Source organism: Nanorana parkeri, unplaced genomic scaffold, assembly GCF_000935625.1.
Source record: "Nanorana parkeri isolate BGI_ZX_2015 unplaced genomic scaffold, ASM93562v1 scaffold405, whole genome shotgun sequence".
NCBI classification, from domain to species: Eukaryota; Metazoa; Chordata; class Amphibia; order Anura; family Dicroglossidae; genus Nanorana; species Nanorana parkeri.
The window spans coordinates 1,106,904-1,130,906 of NW_017306673.1; the positions used below are offsets into that span (position 1 = coordinate 1,106,904).

General features: G+C 43.2%; 1 protein-coding gene across 4 annotated transcripts in view; it reads right to left on the reverse strand.

The window, feature by feature from the left end:
* Positions 1-21,836, reverse strand: part of LOC108789546 (myosin-10-like) — a 133,033-nt gene extending 111,197 nt beyond the window's left edge. For all 4 annotated transcript variants that reach the window (XM_018559591.1, XM_018559589.1, XM_018559587.1 and 1 more), the window contains exon 1: positions 21,689-21,836. The gene's annotated coding sequence lies outside the window, so the exon portion shown is untranslated. The remainder of the gene's footprint in view (positions 1-21,688) is intronic.
* Between the last annotated feature and the right edge of the window lie 2,167 nt (positions 21,837-24,003).

The following is a 24,003-nucleotide window of genomic DNA, read 5'->3' on the forward strand; positions in this document are numbered from 1 at the left end:
TAAATATTCCTGCTTGGATTTTACTGCTCCCCCATGGCTCCATTACAGAGATTAGCCCTCACTTCCTGTCATGCTGCTAATAGTTCCACCGGACAAAAAACTAAAAAACTACAGCAGAGACAGATAGTAATGTCAGCATTGCTTTTGGAGAATGTCCCTCACTTCCTGAGTGGCAAAACAAGTACAGAAAGCGAGAGTAAATCCCTAAACTGGAGAATTAAAAACTTTTTCCCACTCTATCCAAAACATTTTGGCTGGTCTTACATATTGGATGTATACAGGCAGCACAGTCTTAGTTGTCCATCCATGAATTGTTGTGCACCACCAATTACAGAGTACCAGAGTTATTCCACGTAGTCTACACCAACTGTAGACTACTTGCTGCTCTCACATTCAGAGAGACTAAAAAGTCTCTCACTGGCCCCAAATAGATTGAAACCTGCCTTGGAATACGGAATGTAATTAGTGATACAGAAAATGAGAAAGAAGAAGCTGCATAACACATGAGTTAGGAAGTACAGCTCCAGTGAACCTGTGAGGTGCTCTCTGGATTTTGGTTGCAAGGAGCTCAGGTAAGGGCAGGTTCACACCATTTTCCAGACCAGATCTGGAACGCAGTGCATTGCGTTTTTGCTGCATTTTTACAGTGCATTCCAGACCAGACAAAATAGGACAAGCAGTATTTTTCTGGTCTGGTCTGGAACGGACTGCGCTGGTGTGAACAGAGGCCAGAGATAGCATAGGATACATTAGGATGCATTTTGGGTCCGGAAACAATCTGGTCTGGAGATGATCTTGACATGGTGTGAATGGGCCCTGAAGGTAAACTGAGAACGCTTTCTGATTAGTTTGATTGATTTCACTTGTCTCCTGAAGTTGATCGTTCTGTTTTCTCTGGGAATATAATAGTGATCCATAGCTGATCGAAGAGATATCTCAATATTATTTTTATCACTATGGATTCTTACCGCTTCTTTCTAGTAATTACAGCATTGTCATACAATTTACGGTTAGTTATCTTTTAGAGGAAGGGTGAGAATATTGGCTCAAAGTTTACTGTATGAGACTATGACCTGTCATAAATGAATGCCCTTGTCTCAGTTCTCCTCTCCAGCCTTCCGGTTGCTATAAACTGATGATGTCACCCTGAATTCCATTGCCATATATGGACAGGTTTCTGAGCTGATCATATTGTGTAGTGACACCTATACACCATGATCCATTCACTGCCGGGATTGTGGAAACAGGTGTCACCCCATTCAAATGTGGACAGTCATCTGAGGTGTGAAAACTAATCCTCAGAACAATACTCATTCGAAAAACTGAAAATATGCATTCCTCAACAGGCCCTACCTACAGGTGAAGTTATGGAACGCACTAGCAGAATCTAAAGGTTATTTATATAGTGAGTTCCAATTATAGAAAAGAGACATTTTCACTAAAGAAGGTCATTAGGCTTAATCAGGAAACCTAAAACATGGCTTCCTTTCTGTAAAAGAGCTACTTCCTCTAATTGCTGATAGGTATCCAGAGGACAGCAAACCTGGCTATAGTTCAACTTTAAAGCTGAACTCCAGGCACAAACACTTTCACTTAAATATATTCCTCAATTATACCTTAAATATATATTTCCCAATAGCCAGAAAGAATTTAAATTCACTTTATGCACACCAAATGCATTTGCAAACCCAGATATCAGTATGTAAAAGCAGAAGTGACATCATCACTGGGCAGTACATAGCCAACAGACCTCACCTGCTACAAGTTGCCTGCAGAAAACTACATGAGGGGGCGGATACAAGACCAGTCAACCTGCACAAGGAGAGAGAGCAGCAGTGACCGGTCTTTATTGCAGGAAGCTCCTACACAGAGACAAAGTTTTAGCACCAGCCTCCTTTATTCTAAAGTACAACAGAGCTCAGATTGGGAGAAGTAGAATCAGCACAAGAAGCAAATTAGTACTGCTGCGGTGCTAATAAGGATGAGAAAGCAGAGTGATAGAGGAGATGAGCTCATCAGTGTGCAACTTCTTCACAGTCCAGTCACAGGCTGGGGGAGGGAAAAGACCTGTAAGTGTTATCTTCTGCTCTGCCAGACGGTGCTGCGCCGTGCACCAGGGCTGTCAGAAATTTCTGGACTGGATGGACAGAAATAAAATCCTTTAGCAGGTTAGCCCATGTATATAAACTTTCATCTGTGTATTTAGCCGTTTGCCTGACGTTAAGCTTTACATCATTTCCATCAACCCGTAATTGACAGAAGAGGCAGGAATCAATTACAGCCTTCGGGGCTACGGGGCCAAGTTAAACAGAATGTCTGAGGGCTCATGTTCCTATGAAGACCAGATTGTGAACTTGCAGGGTAGCATACACCTGCTTCTTGAAAGGGAAGTACTCAAAAAAGGTTAGAGAGGGCCAGACGGGAACATGTTTATTATTTTATGTCTAATCATGGATTTATCCACATAACACCACAATCATAGAAAAAAGTACACAGAGCAGAATATAACATGCTAAAAAGTTTAAAGGAGAAGTATGGGCTGAGTAAAACACCCTCTACCCGATGCCGACAATGCTTCAGTGCAGGCTTCGCTGCAGAGTCCAAATCTAAGGTTAGGTTCATACCAGATGCAGTGCGGTCCGGCCCGATTCTGGCCAGAACGCACTGAATCGCATTGCGGCAGGGCTCACTTTTTTGCGGGGCAGGAGGGGGCATGGTTGGCCATTGAAGTGAATGGCACCGTAGACACGCCCTCCGGGCAGAATGCGATCGTCCGCACAGGATCGCAAGGCACATTATGCCTGCGGTCCGCTGCGGTGTGATCAAAATAGTGCTTGCAGGGGACAAATATAGGAGAAGTGGAGGAAGATTGATTAAAGTGGATTGCACATGCTGGATTGATCGGGATATTGGGAAGTGTCATAAGAATCTGGTGAGTTTTTCTTGAGCACATAGTGGGAGAATAATGTGCTCACACAGCACTATTTGGATGAACCTCTGGTCATTTGTGTAGTGCTTGTATCCACAGGACTATCACTGCCGATTACTTATTAAATATATGGACACTATCTTGCTTATTTTTATGGAATATTGTCACTAATGTATAGAGATCCCACACAGGGTTGTGGAAACTATTGCATTTATAATTTCACATTTATCACTGGGATATTCACTAAGTGAGAGATCACTTTTACAGAATTATACTAATTCTTACACAAGTTGATTTATATATTTTTTTATATAGCTTATTGTATCTTGAAGTTATTGAATAGCGCAGAGCGCACTATATATACATCTAAGAGTCCATTCACACCAGATGCGTTGAGGCTGAGCTGGGCTGGGCGTTGTTTCCAGTGCAGCCCCAATGCAGGACAAGGCAATTAGCCTTGTCACGGATGGGCTCGGTTCTCAACACTGCAACGTACGGGTGTTGCAAGATCCAACCCAGTACAACCACTTCGCACCCCGCTGTGCCTGCAGAACTACAGTACACAATGTGATGTTCCAGGATCGGTGCATTGGCACCGCATACCAGCCACTGTGCATTTTCTGCATCGGCTGGTGTGAATTGGCACTAAGATGGAGAGCTGACTGATCATGTGAATGCTGGTCAGTCAGCTCTCGGTCTCTCCTCCCAGTGGAGGGCAGTCACTATCAGTCACTACCACCCCCACACAGGGATTCCCCCTCCCGTTTCTGCTCCTTCAGCAGCTGTGGTGGATCCTTCTTCTTAGAAAACAAAAGCGCCACCTCGGTGTGTAAAATTGTTTATTAAGATAAATAAAACAAGGGATAAATGTAATCACAAGCAAACGTTTTCATCATGCTTTAACAACAAACAAGAGGCCACACTGTCTGTTAACCCACATGGTATCGCCCCGACTATGTAAACACGGTTGCCTCCGGTCACATCACCATCTTGATGATTCTGATGAAGGGGGCTTGCCCCTGAAACGCGTCAATCTTGGCTGACTGCGGCCTGTGAACGGTGATGTGACCGGAGGCAACCGTGTTTACATAGTCGGGGCGATACCATGTGGGTTAACAGACAGTGTGGCCTCTTGTTTGTTGTTAAAGCCTGATGAAAACGTTTGCTTGTGAGTACATTTATCCCTTGTTTTATTTATCTTAATAAACGATTTTACACACGGAGGTGGCGCTCTGTTCCCTTTTGTTTTCTATGTTCGTGGTGGAAGCCCCAGAGCCTTGGATGAGCTGCCCCTCAAGTCTGTGTGAAAAACTGTGATAAACTGTTGAAAACTTTGAGAATGCAACAGCAAGTGGATCGTTCAGCTGGCAGCCATTAGCGCCAAGAGTTAAAGAAAACCTTTTGTCGGATCCTTCTTCTTGACTGTGGCATGACTTTGCCCCATCACCCAACAGGAGGAAGTATCCTATCGGCTGGCAAAAAACCCCCAAAAACTGCCTTTACTTCTCTTTAAAGGTTATTTTATTATAAAGCATTTATCTAAATAAAGTAAACAAGCGTGAGACACCAAACTGCTCCGAATGTCTAACCATAAGCTGTTGACAGGCGGTGAGCTTTAAAGCAGCCATGCCTACACTGAAACTTCCGGCATAGTCAAAGTGTCAGGTCTATTAAAACATCTACCAAACATCAAGCCGCATTCGGCTTTATGCTCATTCATCTAAAAGGTCACTTTCTAAAAGGCCATGCTTTAATACAAACATTAGCATTTGAATGAAATATTTTTTTGCAGGGCTCAGTGTTGCAGATGGAAAACAATAGGAGCACAGTATTCTTGTCTGCACCATTAGCAGTGTGCTGTATACTACAAAGAAATGAGATGAGATCTTGATCTCTCCCTGCAACAGACTTCTATTAGTGTCAGAAAACAAGGCAGATGCCAAATAACTGAAGTATATCCTGCAATGTTTTCTTTGGAGGGGTGACAGAGAACTTGGAAGGAGGGTGAACATGTTTAGTAAAATGGCTGCAAATCATTTTGTGAAACAAAAAAAGAGAAGTGAGTGGAATAATAAAACACTGAAGGGTCAGCTTGGCATGTAGGCCAAATGGTTCTACAATCCAACCCACATAACGATGGGCGCCCTGCCAGTGTGTTTACTTTCCTTGGCTTTGCTCACTGTACGTCAGCCTAGGCAAACAATTCTGCGCCCCCCTGGCTCATTCCAGGACACACACAGTATATTGGCTTATGTACTTGCTTTGCCAGCAAATACTCAACATTTTTGGTCGTTTCATGTGACTTATTTCTTATTGAAGGAGCCCTGCACTGCGGCCCCATCACTTCATTTTTGCAGTAACCATTTAGTTATCTATCAGAGCTTTGTTTATGTTAAATAAACATAAAAAGGAAATGGAGTGGATATGAGCGCACAGGAACAAATAAAACATGCAGGAGAGTGATAAGGATGCTGTAAGGGTAGAAATGTTTACATGACACACTCACAAAACACTGTCTGTTGTTTATGTAAACATTTATAAATATCTTTAAGGCATATCTCTGATCACGTTTAGATTTTGGTGACTTAGGTTAGATTGGGGGTAACTGGAAGTAACCCCACACACAGACGTTTCGATCAGGCTGCCCCTAGACTAATATTGTGGTGACTTTCACATGAGCAATCCAATCAGATCCACCCAAAAAACTAACAGGCAGACCAGATCGGAATGACAGTGTGAAAGGGCGCTACGTCACCACAATGTTAGTCTAGGGGCAGCCGGATCTAAACAAACATGTGTCCATTTACATCTGGTTACCCCCAGCTCCGGCCAGGCATGGGTAAAAAAAAAACGGATCAGTTTTCCATTTTGCCGGACCTGATTGTGCCGGATCGGAGGTAATCTGATTAGGGCTGCAACAACTAATCGACATAATCGATTATAATCGATTATTGAAAAAGTTGTCAACTTTTTCAATAATCGATTAATCGGCTTCCGATCAGTTGGCCCTGTTCACAGCTCCACACGCTGTGCGCCGCACCTCCTCCCCACACTACAACCTCAATACAAACTAGTAGTCCTATCACTGGAGCCATTTTTTAAACTTTATTTTATAGTTTATCCGATTAACCGATTAATCGAACTTAATAATCGGCTAACTAATCGATTTTGAAAATAATCGTTAGCTGCAGCTCTAAATCTGATGTAAACAGACACATGGCCATTTATATTCAATTCCTCATAGACCAACATGGGTCTGGTAATTTCATAATTTTTCTCCATCGCAAGATGGAGGAAAAAACTGGACCGATACAGATGTCACAATGGTGACATTCGATCTGATCACAGGGCATTCGTGCCCTCCTGATCGGACTCCTACACCTTTCCACAACCTCAGGTGCCTGTTCCATCCCCCAATCCCAAATGGACGCCACATGACATGCACAGTTGATTACCCTAATTTTTTAATGTCTACAAGTTTAGAGACGTTAATACAATGACGTATGTCACCACCCCCCACCATACAACAGATTAACCCCACCACAGCTGGAAGTTTGCATAGTTGTTTATTGTATAAGATAGCATCTCATTGTCTACCATTTTTACCACATCAGTAATTTCACTGTCCTTACTAAGTTTGTGACATAACATCTTTGTTTGATATAAAGAAAGTTATATGTTGTATGTTACGTTTATGTTATATGATTAGTTTTGGTTACGTAATGAAATGTAATAAGTTTTGATATTATGTCTTAAAACGTTTACACATCAAGCAGCAGCATCCTTTGTAAGAGATTTCATCAGCATTTGAAATAGCTTAAAAACGTTTTACATTTCATATCACTTTAAATCTCATGCATCTGCTGCCTTGCTTCATCTGGTGGCCGATACCCTAATATTCTGAATAGCAATGAACCCAAACATATGAAAACACAGATCCGTGCGTTCATGGACTGTCCCACCCTCTATAATTCCCAGAGACAGAGTCAAGTAACAAGAAACTGTCTGCTGAACCGGCCAGTAATGGATAACATAAAACTTTGCGTTAGCTTTGTGATGTTTGATTGTAGTTGTTGCTTGGAATTGCTCTTTAATTTGTGTAAGCATTTCTTATTTACCCACATTTACCTCTCCATGATCAACAAGGTCACCGCCCTTGTATTTGCCTGCTTCTAACAGAAGAGGCAAATACAAACAAGCCCTCTTCTAGGAAAAGTCACAGTATCTTAGCAGCCATCTTCCTGCACACAGATTCCACATAATACATGTACAGCCAGACTATAGACATTGGGTGGGTGTGGTGCCTGAGCGTCAACAACAAGACGAGCAAGGTGTGCCTGCAATTGGGCAACACAAGGCATAACATACGGAATTACAAAAATGTTTGTGTTGCTGTTGTCTTCACCTGGAAGATAAACAAAAGTACACCATATGTGTATCTCAAGGTGATCAAAAACATTCTGACGTGTGGACTGGATCAGGAATTTTACCTGCAATGGCAGCAGACCTCCCAGGTCTGAATTATTTTCAATGGTTCATTGTTCTTCCAAAACAAAGTACGCTTTGCAGCCAGGAAAAGGGGAAGGGGGGAGTCTTCAATTCACAAAAAATGCACCACATGTGATTGTTGTCTAAAGCGTGTGCTTTCTGACACTCATTCAGCCTTCATGCTGAACCTATGGTCCTGGGGACGGGGGCATAAAAATGCTGACAGATGCTGTGGTCAAGGCTAATTTTACTTTGATTTGTTACCTCTGTTGTCAAGCTGGCCACACACTTTACACGGGGTTACATAAGAAAAAACAGGCAACACAACCCCCCCCCTTCCCATCCACACTAAAAGGTGGCCATACACTGTGTGAATTCGCACAGTGGGTGCCGCTGTCGTCACCCATAAGGCCAGCATCAATCAGCTGATTGCAGGAGCCGGTCGGAAAATCTTCACCAATAAGCTACTGGCTCTGTTCCGGTAATCCGACACTGGCCGGCAGCCGCTGTTAGAATACAATAAAGACGGCGGGAGATTCCTCAATCAATGCTTGTAAGCGTCAATGGAGGAAACTGTTCTATGTTTTTCCATTCAGCCCGCAGATTGATGGAAACAGTGTATGGCCAGCTTAAACAGCATGAAGTCTCCCTATTAAGCTATTGCATTCATACAGACAGCGCCGTGACTGTCTGAACACCAGACCAATGACTACAACTGATTGGCTGCAGTCACTGTTGGATACACAATTTTCCACGCGGCTCCTTTGACAAAAGTCAGTCTGTGATTAGAGAATTGTGGATGCAATGCTCAGGCTCCAGCCTCAGAGCCACATGAGGGTATGGATGTTCTGTTACATGATTGGAGGAAACAATCAATGCTGATGTCACCACACTTATAATATACCCAATTGGGAACTACAAATCCCTCTGCCACAGTGACAGACAGGACTTGTAGTCTCTCTTTTCACAGATCCTAAATGAATGACAGGAGGAGTCACACAGCACCAAATGCAAATGGAATCCTGTGGGGAGAAGGACTGGTACCCCGCTGTTCTGGTAAGACGGGTGGTTGTTTGAGGGTGAGAGCTGTGGACTGTGACCCTGTTTTATGTAACACCATAAATGGGTGTAACATGAAGCATGGTCACAAAGGTGGAGTTTGCTTTTAAATGACTTCCATGCTTCATGACCTTCCTAACAGATGTTAGAAAAATAATATGTCCCTTTGATGTTTGAAATCCTAACGCTGTACTAGCCATTTACAACCACGCCTTGCGGGAAAGCTCCCCGGATTGGAATCATCTATTATAAGAAAGTAAGGATGCTGAATGCTAGCATGCATCGGGAGCTCTGTGGAGCAATGATGGCGTTAGCATTACCTAGTAGACATACCTCTTATAAGTGTGACCCCACTTTCCTCTGGAATGAATCTCCCTTTCAGACCCGGGCAGATACCCTAAAATTCCAGAATGTAAGGGCCCTTTTACCCTATGCATTGTGATAGCATACTGAAGGTTTCATTATGAAAAGCCTGGCCGCACAAGACAAAATGTAGTTGCACAATTTGACAATGCATTGCAGCGCATGCTTTCTGTTGCACTGTACTGCAGGTGCGTTGGCTGCTATTAAGTGTGCTGGGCTTTTTCTTCTTTTCTGTATGAATGTAATGCAATGCACGTCATATGGCATTCTGGTTGTCCTTTTCCTTATTTACTGATATCATTTCCATGAGATAATCACTTACGAGAATAAACTTTTATCTTGATATGTTGGTTGTATGCATGATGGTGGTTTCTCATAACATCTTTCTACTGATGCAGTTCTCTTCTCCCTGTTGCAGTCATTTCATAGCTAAGAAAGAGAGTCTCCCTCCTTGTGCTGCACTCTCCACACTGTTTCATGATGAACACAGCAGCACATAGGCCCAGCCCACAACTGAGCTAAGGTGATAACCCAGGAGGAGAATTCTCACTATTAGACCGCAAAGAAAATTTAAAAAAAGCGCTGAAGGTTAACCAACGTGCTAGCATCCACCCAAAACTGAAATCCAATATTCAGGAGCACTTCCCCTTGAAGTGATTCTGACCCGTGAGGCATGTTGACTGTGTGTTTGGGTGTAAGCAAAATGTGTCTGAACATTTAGATATAATAGTTAGTACTAATAGTCTGCCCTAAAGCACAACGTGTCATCATTCAGTTTGCAGAGTCAGGTACATTTACTCACACTCTGCAATACAAGTATTAGGTATTGTAAGATGATATACTTAAAGCTGAACTCCGGGGAAGATTCAAAACTAACCCTGAACTACATGGATTCAATGCTTGTTTTTGTCTAGGGTACCATAAGAAAAAACGTTTTACTTCCCTTATCCCTCACTTCTGCAGGCTACTTCTTCTCCGTACAAACAGTCCCTTGAAGACGCTACTCTTTGGCGCTCCGTCAGTCGCAGGCACACTGATGTCATCACGTACAATGCAGGACTAGCAGTCCTGCATTGTGAGGACGCCGATAACCCAAAAGGCAGAAGAGAATGGCAGCTGCGCAAGGGATAAGGTAGGCAAAAGTGCTTTTTAATGGTACCCTAGGTAAAAACGAGCATTTAACTCTTACAGTGTGAGGGGAGTGCAAAAATAAAAAAAAAACTGGTTTGAAATTTCCCCCGGAGTTCAGCTTGAACTTTGAGAATGTAAAGTATACTTCGAGTCAATCCTTTTTTCTGTTTGGGATAGATTGGAAATGTAGTAGTACTGAAACCCCTGAGAGGCTTTTATTGCTCTTTTACCCTTTCTCTTTGTCCTGGTCACTGCCACTGGGACAGAGAGTGCTGTGAAATCCCAAATTTGCTCCGGTCACAAATGTCTAAGAGGGCATTTCCTTTAGGAGACATTTCTCCTAATATCTGGAACAGGATGCCCACCCCGCACTAGAATACAAGATTTAGACATTAATAATATACTGCCTGATGCAATGGATGTGCAGAATAATGTATTTCCAACTCCATAATGGAATTATTAAAACTTAAAAATGTTCAAGTGACTGCAGTTTAGGAATGCAAGAAATCCTCCAGCATATAAAATCAGTAAAAGTGTAATAATGCATAGTAGGGCTGAACCGATACCAATGCCGATACTGGGCATTTTCATGCCCAGATACTAAGCGCCGATACCGGTGCTTTAAAGTTTTAAACTGAAGCGGCCACACAGGAAGGCTGCTGAGGTCCCCAGCAAGCCAGCCGCAACAGTGCTGGCCGCACATCTCCTCCTCCTTCCTGAAACCACGCACAGCCTCCTGAGACCCCACACAGCCTCCTAGGATGCTGTACCGTCACTTGAGACCCCGCACAGCCTCCTAAGACCCAGCACAGCCATCTGAAGACCGCACAGCCTTCTAAGACTCCACACAGCCTTCGGAGACCCCACACAGACCTCCTGAGATCTTCTGCTAGAGACATCAGGCCGGCACCCCAGAGCAGCACAAAGTATGTAGCTTCATATTATTCTGCATTGATGTATAATGCATTGCTGGGATTTGGAGTCCTCTACAGCCAGTTGCCATTCGGCATTGCTGTATAATGTATTGCTGGAATTTGTAGTCCTCTATAAATACTTAACTATTGCAGTGCAGGGGTAGCCCAACTGCACGGGTTTAAAAGTTGCCCAGAGTTTTTTAAATCTGGCTTGCAGTATAATTCAGTCTTCATTTCTGGTTTTATTCCTTTAAAGCAGTTTTTTTTTTTTTTATTGGTACAAAGCATGTAAAATGCTTGAAAACAAAATGAACGTTGACAAGACTGTATAAATATTTAAATCAAACCAATCAACATCTGTGGAGTCCAGTGCGTTGTGTCAAAGTGTGTTGCATTAAGGCAGCCTGCTTATTTAAATGAGTTGACAACGCACCACAACGGAAAAGAAAACCGCACCTGCAATATTTTTCCCCCGAAGCAGCGCACCAAAATGTAGTAGGCTTCTTTAGTGCCTTGGGGTGCCATTCAAAATATTATGTGCATGGTTTGTTGTGGTAACCCGCTCGTTAATGCAACACATAAGCGTGAAGCTGGCCTTAAACAGCAAAATGATGCAGTATGTACCCAGGATATGAGATGCTAATATCTGTCCTGACAAACAAGAACATTTGTATCTTGTTTGTTTCTTTTAGAACATATGAAAAGATGATGAGGAATGGATGTAAAAGACGTATGTGTACACAGACTGTAATGATACAGAGCTCCCCCCACCAGCAGTGACAAGACGGGAGCTATGCACATGAATGGTCACATGATGATGCACGGCACATTTTTTTTCCAGTTTTGGATTCTGGTATCCGCTGGCAGTGTGTTCACGGATTTCAAGTATAACAAATTACAAACAGTAACACTGCCCAGACTAGTACAAAGAAAACGGCACTCATTCTTCTGACACACTAACCCATAATAGCGTATACAGTACGCTGTCCAGCAGCACAGGGCCAATAATATTCAGTAGCACCCCAAAGCACTAACCCAACGTACCTCCAATGCACATAAGTTGCAGTGCATCCCAACACGCAATAAAACACTACAGTGCATTGTAGCGGCTGTGTAAAAAAAAAAAAGTACGTGTCTGATTTTTGGTTCTGTTCGGTGTGTTACCAGCCCAGCCAAGTGAATCAGCTGCCTTAATAGAACGCACATAAACATGCGGCATAACAGAGGTGTGTTAATGCAACACAGCAAGATGGCCCCGTGTAAATGGGCCCTAAAGACTAACACTAGTCTTAGGTTTTGTTTTGGGTAGGGAAGGAAAGAGTGAAACTTATACAAGCGCCCCCCTTCCTCCCTGAGCCATATCACGGCATTGTGAGGGTGATTTTCCAGGGGCCTCTTCCGCCACAACCCTTATTTTTTGGGGGGTGGGGTTCCCCCTAAAATTTCTATCAGACCCAAAGGGTCTGACTTTTGGGGGGAACCCCACGCACTTTTTTTTTTAACTTTTTAACTTGGAGTCTAATTTAACTATTGTGAATAGTTGTACAGCAGCCCTTCGGTTCGGGTAAACTGAAGGGCTCTGACGGCCAAAGTGAGCTGAAGGATTATCCGAACCTGCGGCTAGATGCTTCGGCTCTTTAGTGAATAATCCCCCAAGTGTCATGTCACCTGCCGCTTGTAGCTTGAAGCTCAAAAATGTACATGAGCTTATTTTGGGGCAGAATCAAGCATTTTTGGTCCCATAGACTCCTATTGAAGTATCAGAAAAACACGTGTTTACGTTAGTTTTTCAGGCACTCCCATTTAAAAATGTATATGGAGCAAAAACATTGTTTAACTTCACTAATGCTCTATGTGTGAATGGGGCAAGTCTGACCCTCACATCAGTCTAATTTTATACTGCAGGCAGAATTTTTATGATTCCTATGATAAATACTATATCCCAGTGTAAGCATGGTGAAGGGGGAGGGTTGCACCTCCAAAATGAGTTGTCTTTTTTTTTCTATAATCAAATTATGAACACTTAAAAGGCAGTTGTGGACTCTTTCACCTTTTTGTTTGGCACCCTTTACACATTGAGAAGTAACAATGGCCTGTCCCAGGAAAGGTTTCCTTTAGGTGAAAAATAAGAGATATAATCCCCCTTAGTGTGTCCATACACAGACTCACATTAACAATGACATGACCAATTACCTGAGTATAGAATATTTATTTATTCTAGCCACTAGAATGAAAAAAACTTACTAGCATGATTAACATGCATATGCCCGTAAACGTGCGCCAACGTGCTTGTATGCACGTAAATTATCTTAGTAAGCTCCTCAATAATGCAGGTTTGAGGCATTTTTCTGTATGCCCCTGAACCATGCTCTAAAACACGGATATAAACACCAGAAGGGGCATGGACACGTTCGCTGAATCAGAGCTGCATTCAGAGGCAAACACAAAAATACCTCTAAGGCCTTGTTCACACGAAGCGAGGAGCAGGTGCAGAGCAGTTACAGACTGGAGCAAAACTGCGTCCAATGTATTCCAATGGTATTTTTAGCTCCAGTTCACATTGCAGCGTTCAGTTCCAGAGAAGGTCCAGAGCAGGTAAAAAAACTGCAGCAGGCCCTATTTTACCTGCTCTGGAACGCATGCAAATGCATCAAAAACATCTGTAACGCACTGAAAGCCCATTTTAACCAGTTGACATCCGCGGTGTTAAACCCCCTTCCCATCCAGGCCATTTTTCAGTATTCAGCGCTGCGGTACTTTAACTGACATTTATTCCGTCATGCAGCGCTGTACTGAAATGAATTTTATACCCTAAATTAATAATTTTTTTTAAATTTTTCTACCAAAAACGGCCTTCGGCCTTGTTCACTCCAATTGCAGAGCAGATCTGCATGAGTTTCTGCACACGCAGTGCATTGTGCCGCGTTAATGCTGCGTTTTTGATGCGTTCCGGGCCGTTTTGGGCTTTCAGTGCGTTCCAGGCATTTTTGATGCGTTCCAGAGCAGGTAAAATAGGGCCTGCTCTGGACCTGCACGCTGCGATGTGAACTGGAGCTAAAAATACAATTGGAATACATTGGACGCAGTTTTGCTCCGGTCTGTAACTGCTCTGCTCTGCACCTGCTCCTCGCTTGGTGTGAAGCGACATTTTTTCTGTCTGTGTGCATAAGGCTTTAAAATGTCATGAAACTGGCATCTTGCTATTGAAACATAGTTCATGCCGAGTTCATTGTTTGCAAACAATGCAGAATGGTCTTGGATGTAGCACATAATACTGACCCACCTAATTAGTCTGTAACAAGTATCCGGTAGCACTAAAATATTTTCCAAATAACAGGCAGCAGAGCAGGTCTATTGAAATGGAATGTGTTACTTGCTAAATGTTGGTGGCTTTACGCACCCACATACATATTTTTGCTAGGCTGAGGTACAATAAGGCCCGTGCTCGCATGGATGTTTTTGCTAGGCTGCGGTACAATAAGGCCCAGACTCACATACATATTTTTGCTAGGCTGAGGCACAATAAGGCCCGTACTCGCATGCATATTTTTGCTAGGCTAAGGTACAATAAGGCCCGTACTCGCATACATATTTTTGCTAGGCTGAGGCACAATAAGGCCCGTTCTCACATACATATTTTTGCTGGCTGAGGCACAATAAGGCCCGTACTCACATACATACTTTTGCTGGCTGAGGCACAATAAGGCCCGTACTCGCATGCATATTTTTGCTAGGCTAAGGTACAATAAGGCCCGTACTCGCATGCATATTTTTGCTAGGCTAAGGTACAATAAGGCCCGTACTCGCATGCATATTTTTGCTAGGCTAAGGTACAATAAGGCCCGTACTCGCATGCATATTTTTGCTAGGCTAAGGTACAATAAGGCCCGTACTCGCATGCATATTTTTGCTAGGCTAAGGTACAATAAGGCCCGTACTCGCATGCATATTTTTGCTAGGCTAAGGTACAATAAGGCCCGTACTCGCATACATATTTTTGCTAGGCTGCGGTACAATAAGGCCCATACTCACATACAAATTTTTGCTAGGCTGAGGTACAATAAGGGCCTTACTCACATACATATTTTTTCTAGGCTGAGGTACAATAAGGCCCATACTCACATACATATTTTTGCTAGGCTGAGGTACAATAAGGCCCATACTCACATACAAATTTTTGCTAGGCTGAGGTACAATAAGGGCCTTAGTCATATACATATTTTTGCTAGGCTGAGGTACAATAAGGCCCGTACTCACATATTTTTGCTAGGCTGAGGCACAATAAGGCCCGTACTCACATACATATTTTTGCTAGGCTGAGGCACAATAAGGCCCGTACTCGCATACATATTTTTGCTAGGTTGAGGCACAATAAGGCCCGTACTCGCATACATATTTTTGCTAGGCTGAGGTACAATATGGCCCGTCCTCGCATACATATTTTTGCTAGGCTGAGGCACAATAAGGCCCGTACTCACATACATATTTTTGCTAGGCTGAGGCACAATAAGGCCCGTACTCGCATACATATTTTTGCTAGGTTGAGGCACAATAAGGCCCGTACTCGCATACATATTTTTGCTAGGCTGAGGTACAATATGGCCCGTACTCGCATACATATTTTTGCTAGGCTGAGGTACAATATGGCCCGTACTCGCATACATATTTTTGCTAGGCTGAGGTACAATAAGGCCCTTACTCGCATGCATATTTTTGCTAGGCTGCGGTACAATAAGGTCAGGTCAGTACACACCGGCAAAGAAATAGCGTGTTTCAAATACCTACTGAGCACTCCCAACAGCTAACGTCAAAAGAGTATTTTGAGCCCTGTACTAAAAGAACGCTACAGTATCTGTCAGCACTGACGCCCTAGTTCTAGTTAATGCTATCCTAAAGGCACCACTGCATGGGCGCAGCAGAAATGACAAACATCAGCTCTTGTGTGTAACAAAGATATGAAATCATATCTGCCTTATATTAAGTCATTTGTATATTTGACACATTCATGAATGATAATTTCATGTCTCTTCAAAAACTGTTGTTCTGAGTAGACCAGGGGATGGGCAACTCTGGCCCTCCAGCTGTGCTTTAACAACAATCTTAACATACCTCTCCCTCTGGGAGTCATGCATGTAACTGTCAATCTTGCAATGCCTCATGAGACTTGTAGTTCCATAACAGCTGGAGGACCAATGTTGCCCATCCCTGGAGTAGATGCTGGTGGAAGCCAGGAGACATGGAGAGATCTAAATTCTAGGCTCTACAAAACAAAGCCAGTGGCGCCAGAACAAGTATGCAGCACATGAAAGTAACAAAATGTGCAGACTTCTTAATCTCTATACTTGTTTCAGTAGCAACTAAGAAAGTATTAAAGTTAAAGAATCAGAATGATAGCCAGGCAACTAGTATTTTCAGAAAGAGAGGTCACCAGTGGACAGCCCATATATTTCTCTTGAGACAGTTTTTCTTTAATGACTGCAGTCTCAGCACATTAATGGCTTGTGAGGGTCTAAATGAACTGTCACTGCCGAATATTCTATTATAAATTAACATTTGATACCAAAGGAATAGCGATTATTTAACATGTGTGGGGTTTTGATTATTACATGGCCCTCCTTACCATCTTGTCTTAAATTGTATTGTGACTGTAATGTCTTCCTTATATTGTAAAGCGCTGTGCAAACTATTGGCGCTATATAAATCTTGTATAATAATAATAATAATTACAATCATCTCATCATATGACAATTCATCTATTCAGAGGGTACAAACACATGCTGTGACTTGCAGTTTCGCGGCGGCCTTAAGGAGCTCCTAAAGTTGAGCTGCATACCTCTTTAGCCAGAAGGTCTCATGGGACACAGAGATACAAATTGCTTTTACTGTGTTTGAAGTGGGTCACATGACTTGCCTGTGCATAGTGTTCAATGCTTTCTATTGATAGCTGACATTGTGGAATATCACTCAAAAATGGGGATTTGTGTATTAACATTGCTTTGCTAGGAACAGTGTCCTCACATGAGTTCTTACATTTAAACTGAATTCTAGTCAAAAGCTAAATACTCAGTTTAAATACATTTACAGCATGGAAGCTGTTTTACCTGCCATATGGTTTGCATATCTGTCCACCCAGTCCAGAGATGTACACAGCTCTGCCACACAGCACAGCCATCTCAGTGACCTGACTCTTCTGTGCTGTATTGCATCCAATGTATTCCAATTGTATTTTGGGCTCTAGTTCACACCAAAGCTTTCAGTTCCAGAGCATGTGGAATAACTGCAGCATGTCCTATTTTTTCTGCTCTGGAACGCACCAAAACACAAGCCAATGCATCAAAAACGCATGCAAACGCACTGGACCGCACTGAAAGCCCATTTTAGGCCAAAAAAAAAAATTTGAAAAAAAAAAAGAAACGTCCCGGAACACGGCAAAACACACTGCACTGCGTGTGTAGAAACTCATGCAGATCTGGTCCGGCTTTGGTGTGAACTATATAAATCCTGTATAATAATAACAAGCCCTGAAAGAGCAGCAGCAGACTGGAGAGGTCATCCTGCTCCCTCCTCCTCCTCTCAGTATGTACAGCACATGTGACTGCAGCACACCTGATTCGGCCATCTCCTCTCCCAGTCAGAGTGCTGCTGTAGAGGATTACCAGAGGCTGACACCAAGGTCTAAAGGTGCCCATACACCTTACAACCATTGCAAGACTTTTGTCTTGCGATGGTTGTAAAGTAATTAAAAAAACGTACGATCTGCCCATCTTGTACAGGCAGATCGTACTTGCGATCATCGCAAGCCCGCCCCCCTGAGGGGAGGGCTTCCGATGACTGCAATGTTGAACGGGCAGTGTGCGCTTGCGCATCTCTAAACCTGCATTTATATGCATTTAGAGATTTTCAAACTTATATAAATGAATGTGAATGATTTCCAATGGTATTATTCAGACTTTGCTTTTACTGCGTTTATCTGCATTAGAATTAGATTGAAACAGAATTCTGTGCAGAATCTAATTAGAAGCTCTCAATGCGGCTTTAAGCAGAAACATGTAAACGCAGGAAAAAGTGCAGAGCAAAGCATAAAAGTTGTTTATACTTCCCGCATAACTTCTCCTGTGTAAAGAAAAGCTAAACACAGGAGTGCCAGTGTGAATGAAGCCTTAGGGTACTCTTCTACAAGGTACAGACGTTATCACTTTTATATCACTGCACAGGGACAAAAAGACAACTCATCGATTTTCGCAGGTAGTGTATATGGAAAACAAGAATAACCTTTGCTGTTCATACATGATGGAGCTTTTTACTGGAGTGCCCTTCCTTATTGCTCCTCAATTCTATAGTTCACTTTTCTCAGAGTGGCTTATCCTGATTTATAACCTGGGGCATTTTCAGGGCCCGAGGTGGTTGGTGATAGGGACAATAAACAACCCTAACTTCTCTGGATGGAGAATGCCTGTGAAGAAAGCCAGACAGAAAAACAAAGCAATCATCAGTGGACTGATACCGCAGTGCCTTTTAGAGGTTTCCAAATGTCCATGAGTTTTGCAATGATGTCGTCTGCCATTTTCACCAATATCTGAGCACATTTAAAGTGACACTAAACTCAGGACTTCAACCTCAAAAATGCATTCAAGTACCCTAACTAATAATAAAAATGTGTGGTACCACTCGGCTGTAGATCCTCAAATCATCTCTGAATTGGTGCTGACACTGTCCTTCCTTCTGGAGGGTGGCTACTTTTGTTCTCCATGGTCTCAGTGTGTGTTGTAAAGTAGTCACCGCTCCAAGCTCACTCCTGTGATGTACTACAATCTCATGTTAATTTAGCTAATTTGTATTGAGACTGTAGTCCATCACAGGAGTTTAGTGTCACTTTAAAAGAAAACTCCACCTTTGTTACATTCATTTTTAATTGACTTGGCGTGGCTCTGCCTGCACAGCCGCGTCATTCATTCACAGATCCATTCATAGGAATGAAGAGATTACCACTGCGGCAGAGGGACTCATAGTTCTCAATGGAGTGCAAACCTGGTGACATCATCGCACTTCAGTCTCGTAACCAAAGGTCCATACCTTGGCATGAAAGGGCTGGTCCGCAGAAGCTTGAACATTGCACCCCCGTCCACTGATTGCTATTGCAATGCTTTTTAGGCTCAAATGCAAAATTATTTATTTTATTAATGTGTTTATTTTTATTTTAAAAAGGTAGATGTGCCTTTAAAGGAGAACTATGAGGTGAGTAGATCGGGAGGTAATGGAACACATACCGGCGTTCGCTCACCTCTCGATCCTGTCACGGCTCTCTGCCGTGACAGGGGAGGGGCTGGATTCCCCCCTCCCCGCTCCGATCTGCCCGCGCTGACTGGCGGAATGGACTGGGGAGGGGGCGGGTACAGCTGGCTCTGCCTCTAGATAGGCAGAGCCAGCTGTCACTCACGCAGCTGGGCAGACCCGGCATAATTGTCGGGATCCGCTTCAGCTGCCGCGTCTCAGTATACCGCGAGCTGTAGCTCGCGGTATACTGAGCCTAGGGGGACGGGAGGACGCTAGTTTGTGTCCTCCCGTTACCCTAAGGAGAACTATGTGGAAAAGCCTTAATCAAATAGTTCTCCTTTAAAGTATATGCATAGCCATTGTACAGACAAGCTTTGGGGGGGAAGGGTGTAAACACCTGTTTAAAGTTGAGGAACAGTTTAAAATCCTGTTAGATTATTTATTGTGGTCTGTGTCCATTTGAAGAGATATCACTTCACTTCCTGCCCTGGCGACTCAACAGGAAGTAAGAGGAAATCTCTACAAAATGAGGGTAATTTGCCTCCTATACACTTTGCACCAGAATGGCTGTCCCCATTAGAAGATTTCTCCTCACACTTCTTGTTCTGAGGACAACTCTAAAATTCTGGATTTCCCATCACTTTCTATTTTGGTGATAACAGTCAGAATGTATCTCCCAAGCAAGATACCTGACAGGTGTTCTAACCCTTCACTACTCTATACAAAACTAAAAGAAAAGGTTTAAATTATACATACACTTTAAGGCCCGGTGCAGACAGCGATTGCCGCGCGGCTCCATTGATTTCAATGGGGTGACATCTGCGCGGCAATCAAGAAAAAAGGTACAGGCTGTTTTAGCCACGATCGTGGTCGGATGCACGGGTGGAATTGTGGCAGGAAACCGCACAATCCACCTAGCACGACTAGGACCGGGTGTACCGGGAGGAGGCAGTGATTGCCGCGCGGCCTCATTGATTTCAATGGGGTGACATCCGTGCGGAAATCGCAGATATTGCAATTGCAATACACGACGCGCGGCTGTTTTAGCCGTGATCGTGTTCGGAAGAGAGGGTGGAATTACGGCGGGAAACCGCGCAATCTGCCCCGGCGTGACAGGGGTGCCATTAGAAAATAATGGCACCCACAGCGTGACCGTTTGTGCTGGGCGACTCCGTGACCGCACGGTGAGGTGTCGTCTAGGAGTGCACCGGCCCTCAGTGTCCCTGAAACCAGAGACATGCTGGGAGACATACCAGTTCTACCAGGACCCAGTGAAAGTGTTACTAACTTTTCCACAAACAATGATGTCTGCAATGACTCGTCAAGTCACTAGACCTGTAACTATAAAATACAGGGCGGATCTCCACTACTAACCCTTACTTTTACATCTCGGCAATAAATTCACCTAAACGACAGCTCAGCATTTCAAAGCTGGAACTACCGGTAAGTAAGACTTTGGAGAGGATCTGAAAAGGGATCACAGAAAATAATAAAATGAGCCAAGCAATAACAATAATAACCATAACAAAAAGGTCGGGAGTCATGGTGTTAAAATGTAAATGGGGCCCCTGCATATCTTCCAATGCTCACGTTTACCAGACGGATATTATTGTATACACAAATATCTTTTTTTTTTCCTGTTTCAATATTTATTAAATGCTACTAGAGGTGCAAATAGATGAATGAGAAGGGAAGTGTTAAGTGAAATGCATTGCTTTTATCTACATAATAAGTCAGCACAGAACCATATAGAACTGAAGGCGTTGGTACCCGATGCCCCCATTACTTAAATTAAAGCTCATTCTCTGATTACAGCCATTGCAATTGGTATAAAATAGTTAGGCTGATGTCAGAGAATCGCAGGAGGCTGCATGTGTGTCCTTATGGAATTGTGTCTTCTGTGGTCAGATGCAGCGAGATGTCGCTCTGTCGATGAATCTCGATCGGCAGCGATGGGAGCGACAACTCGACGCCTCAGCTTCTGAGGGTGCGATCCCCTATGGACAAATAGGAAGTTTTGACAACTCAGATTTACAATGAATATAGAAATGCATGTGCTATGCCTATAAGGAGGCTTATAGCTCATTTTGACAAATCACCAGCACTTGGATCGCTAGTGTCAGAGTCAGCTATCTAACATCAGCCTTACAATATAAAAACGACTCGGACTATATCTTTGATTAACTATAGCTCTGCCGCTATTGAGGTTAAAAACAGCAACTGTGCCCTTAATATCAGACTCCAGAACACTGTACTACAGGAACCAGAAAGGGTTAAATGTGGATTCACCTGTAACTTTTCACATCATAAAAATACTTTTCCGCATTATCGACCAGGAAAAAGCTGACAAGTTTGAGATCTTCTCCTTCCATGTTAAATCTGTAACTTTAAACAATTCTAAACTGCTATAAACTCTGAATCACACCGAAATCCTTTCTTTTATAGGCTGAACAGTCTAACAGCACAGCAATCAAGCCGACCTCCAGCCTGGAAACTCTACAAGATGTTTAGTTGCAAGCAAGCACTGTACCTTTCTTCAAATGCAACTGCTCTGCTCCCTTCCAGAGGCCACAGACCAAAATCAGAAAAACAAAATGATCCTTTGTAAGGCAATGAGGGTGGGTAACTCCAAGGTAGAGCTCTCCCGCAGCCTGCTCTTCATCCAGACACTCAACTGTCAGTGCATGTCGGGAACGGAGAGGAGTGGGAGTGCAAAGGTCCCTGATGTCATGGAGCAAGGAGGGGCCTGCACTCCTCTACTCTCCCATGGCAAGTGCTGAAACCTCACAAGCAAACATCATGCCTGGGGGACAGAGCCCTGGGCTGGGCTGGGCTGGGCTGCAGATTTTTTCTGTTCTACCTATTGTGACAAAGGTGTGAAAGGTTTTCATGCTGCAAAAGATCAGTTAGTATTCACTGCCTTGCATGCCGAAGATTCTCGCTGCAGTTTGTAAATCTTGCACTTTCAAGAACTGGTATTAACCACTTGAAGACCGGGATGTTACACCCCCTTCCTGGCCAGGCCATTTTTCAGTATTCAGTGCTGCGGTAACTTTGACATTTATTCCATCATACAGCGCCATTCTGAAATTAATTTTATATCATTTTTTTGGGACAGATAGAGCTTTCCTTTGGTGGTATTTAATCACCACTGGGGGTTTTATTATACTAAAAGGAGAATTATGAGGCGAGCGATTTTCACTCATCCTCAAAATCTGAGCAGACCTGTGACAATGAAACTGTCACAGGTCGGCTCAGTAGATCGGGAAGTGAGCGAACACATACCGTCGCTCGCTCACTTCTCGATCTATCTAGAGAGCCGTGACTGTCACTCACGGCTCCCTGCAGGGATTCCCCCCTCCCCTGGCGGATCCTCCAGCGCCGACTGGCGGAACGGGCAGGGGCGGGTACAGCTGGCTCTGCCTCTAGATAGGCAGAGCCAGCTGTCACTCACGCAGCTGGGTGGATCCAGACAGAATTGTCGTGATCCGTTCCGGCTGCGGCGTCTCAGTATACCGCGAGCTGTAGCTCGCGGTATACTGAGCTCTGGGTGACGGGAGGATGCTAGTTTGTGTCCTCCCATTACCCTTAGGAGAACTATGGGGAAAAGCCCTAACCCCATAGTTCTCCTTTAAGGAAAAATTACCAAAAAGTTTGAAAACAAAAACTGTTCCCATATGTTATGTTATGAAACATTTATTAAGAACCAATTTTTTGATAAAATATAAAAGACGGGGTCACGTCAGGTAAATAGACACCAAATAGTTCAAGCCTTAAAATTGTGCGCGCCCGTGAATCCGCAACAAAATACAATACCCAAAATTGCCCACAGGTGACAGCTTTTACCGCTTTTTTTACTTTAGTGTTATCAGTGATTGATGGCCCTACAATTATTGTTTGCACTCCGACATCTGCGGTGATATGTAACATGTGCAGCGCAATTGTTGTTTTCACGCGTGGCGCACCCGACGCGTATTTACGCTTATATGTGCATATACGTAGGGGCAAGGGAATGAAACATTTTTTGTATTAAGTTTTTTTGTAAATACGCACAGATTACATATTTACGCTTATATGTGCATATATGTAGGGGCGAGGGAATAAAACATATTTAAAAAAAAAAAAATGTATATGTGCAATCGCACTGCGGATGGGAGGCATGGCTTTGGTGCCATTGACTTGAACACCCCCTCACGCCCCAGAACACAGGGAGGCTTGCAATCAAGCTTGTTCCGGCCACTAAATATGCTGGAACACACTGGATTAGGTGTGAACAAGCCCAAAAAGCTTTCAAACTGGCAATGCCGATATATACAAAGGCCATCAATTGCAACCAAATCATTTAAAACTCAGCAGGCTTTTTACCAGCGGTAGTAAATGTGATCGAGAGTGCAAAATTTTGGTAACATTTTTAACAAAACTTTTACACTTTTTAGTCTTCGCTAATTAGTGATTTTTGCAATACATGCAAGGAGAGAAAAATATTTTTTTATATTTATTTATTTAAAGTACTCCAGCATTTAACCTTGCTGTCTACAGGTAGGAGCTTATTGAATTCCTTGTATTTCCTTCTATAGCTTGGTTCACGATACAGTTACATTTGAAATGTTTTCATTTTTAAAAAGGGTTACATTGTTGCTGCTGGAGTTATATATTTATATACATATATATATATAACTGCTTCTACAAAGTAGCCCAATTGTTTAAAATATGGTGTGCCCATTTACATCATACCATGAGATTAACGCATGTTATCACACAGCACACTTAGTGTGATTCCCCACGCACAAGGTGCGTTGCATTGCCATTCATTTGTGCACTGTAACGTGCAGTAACACAATAGTT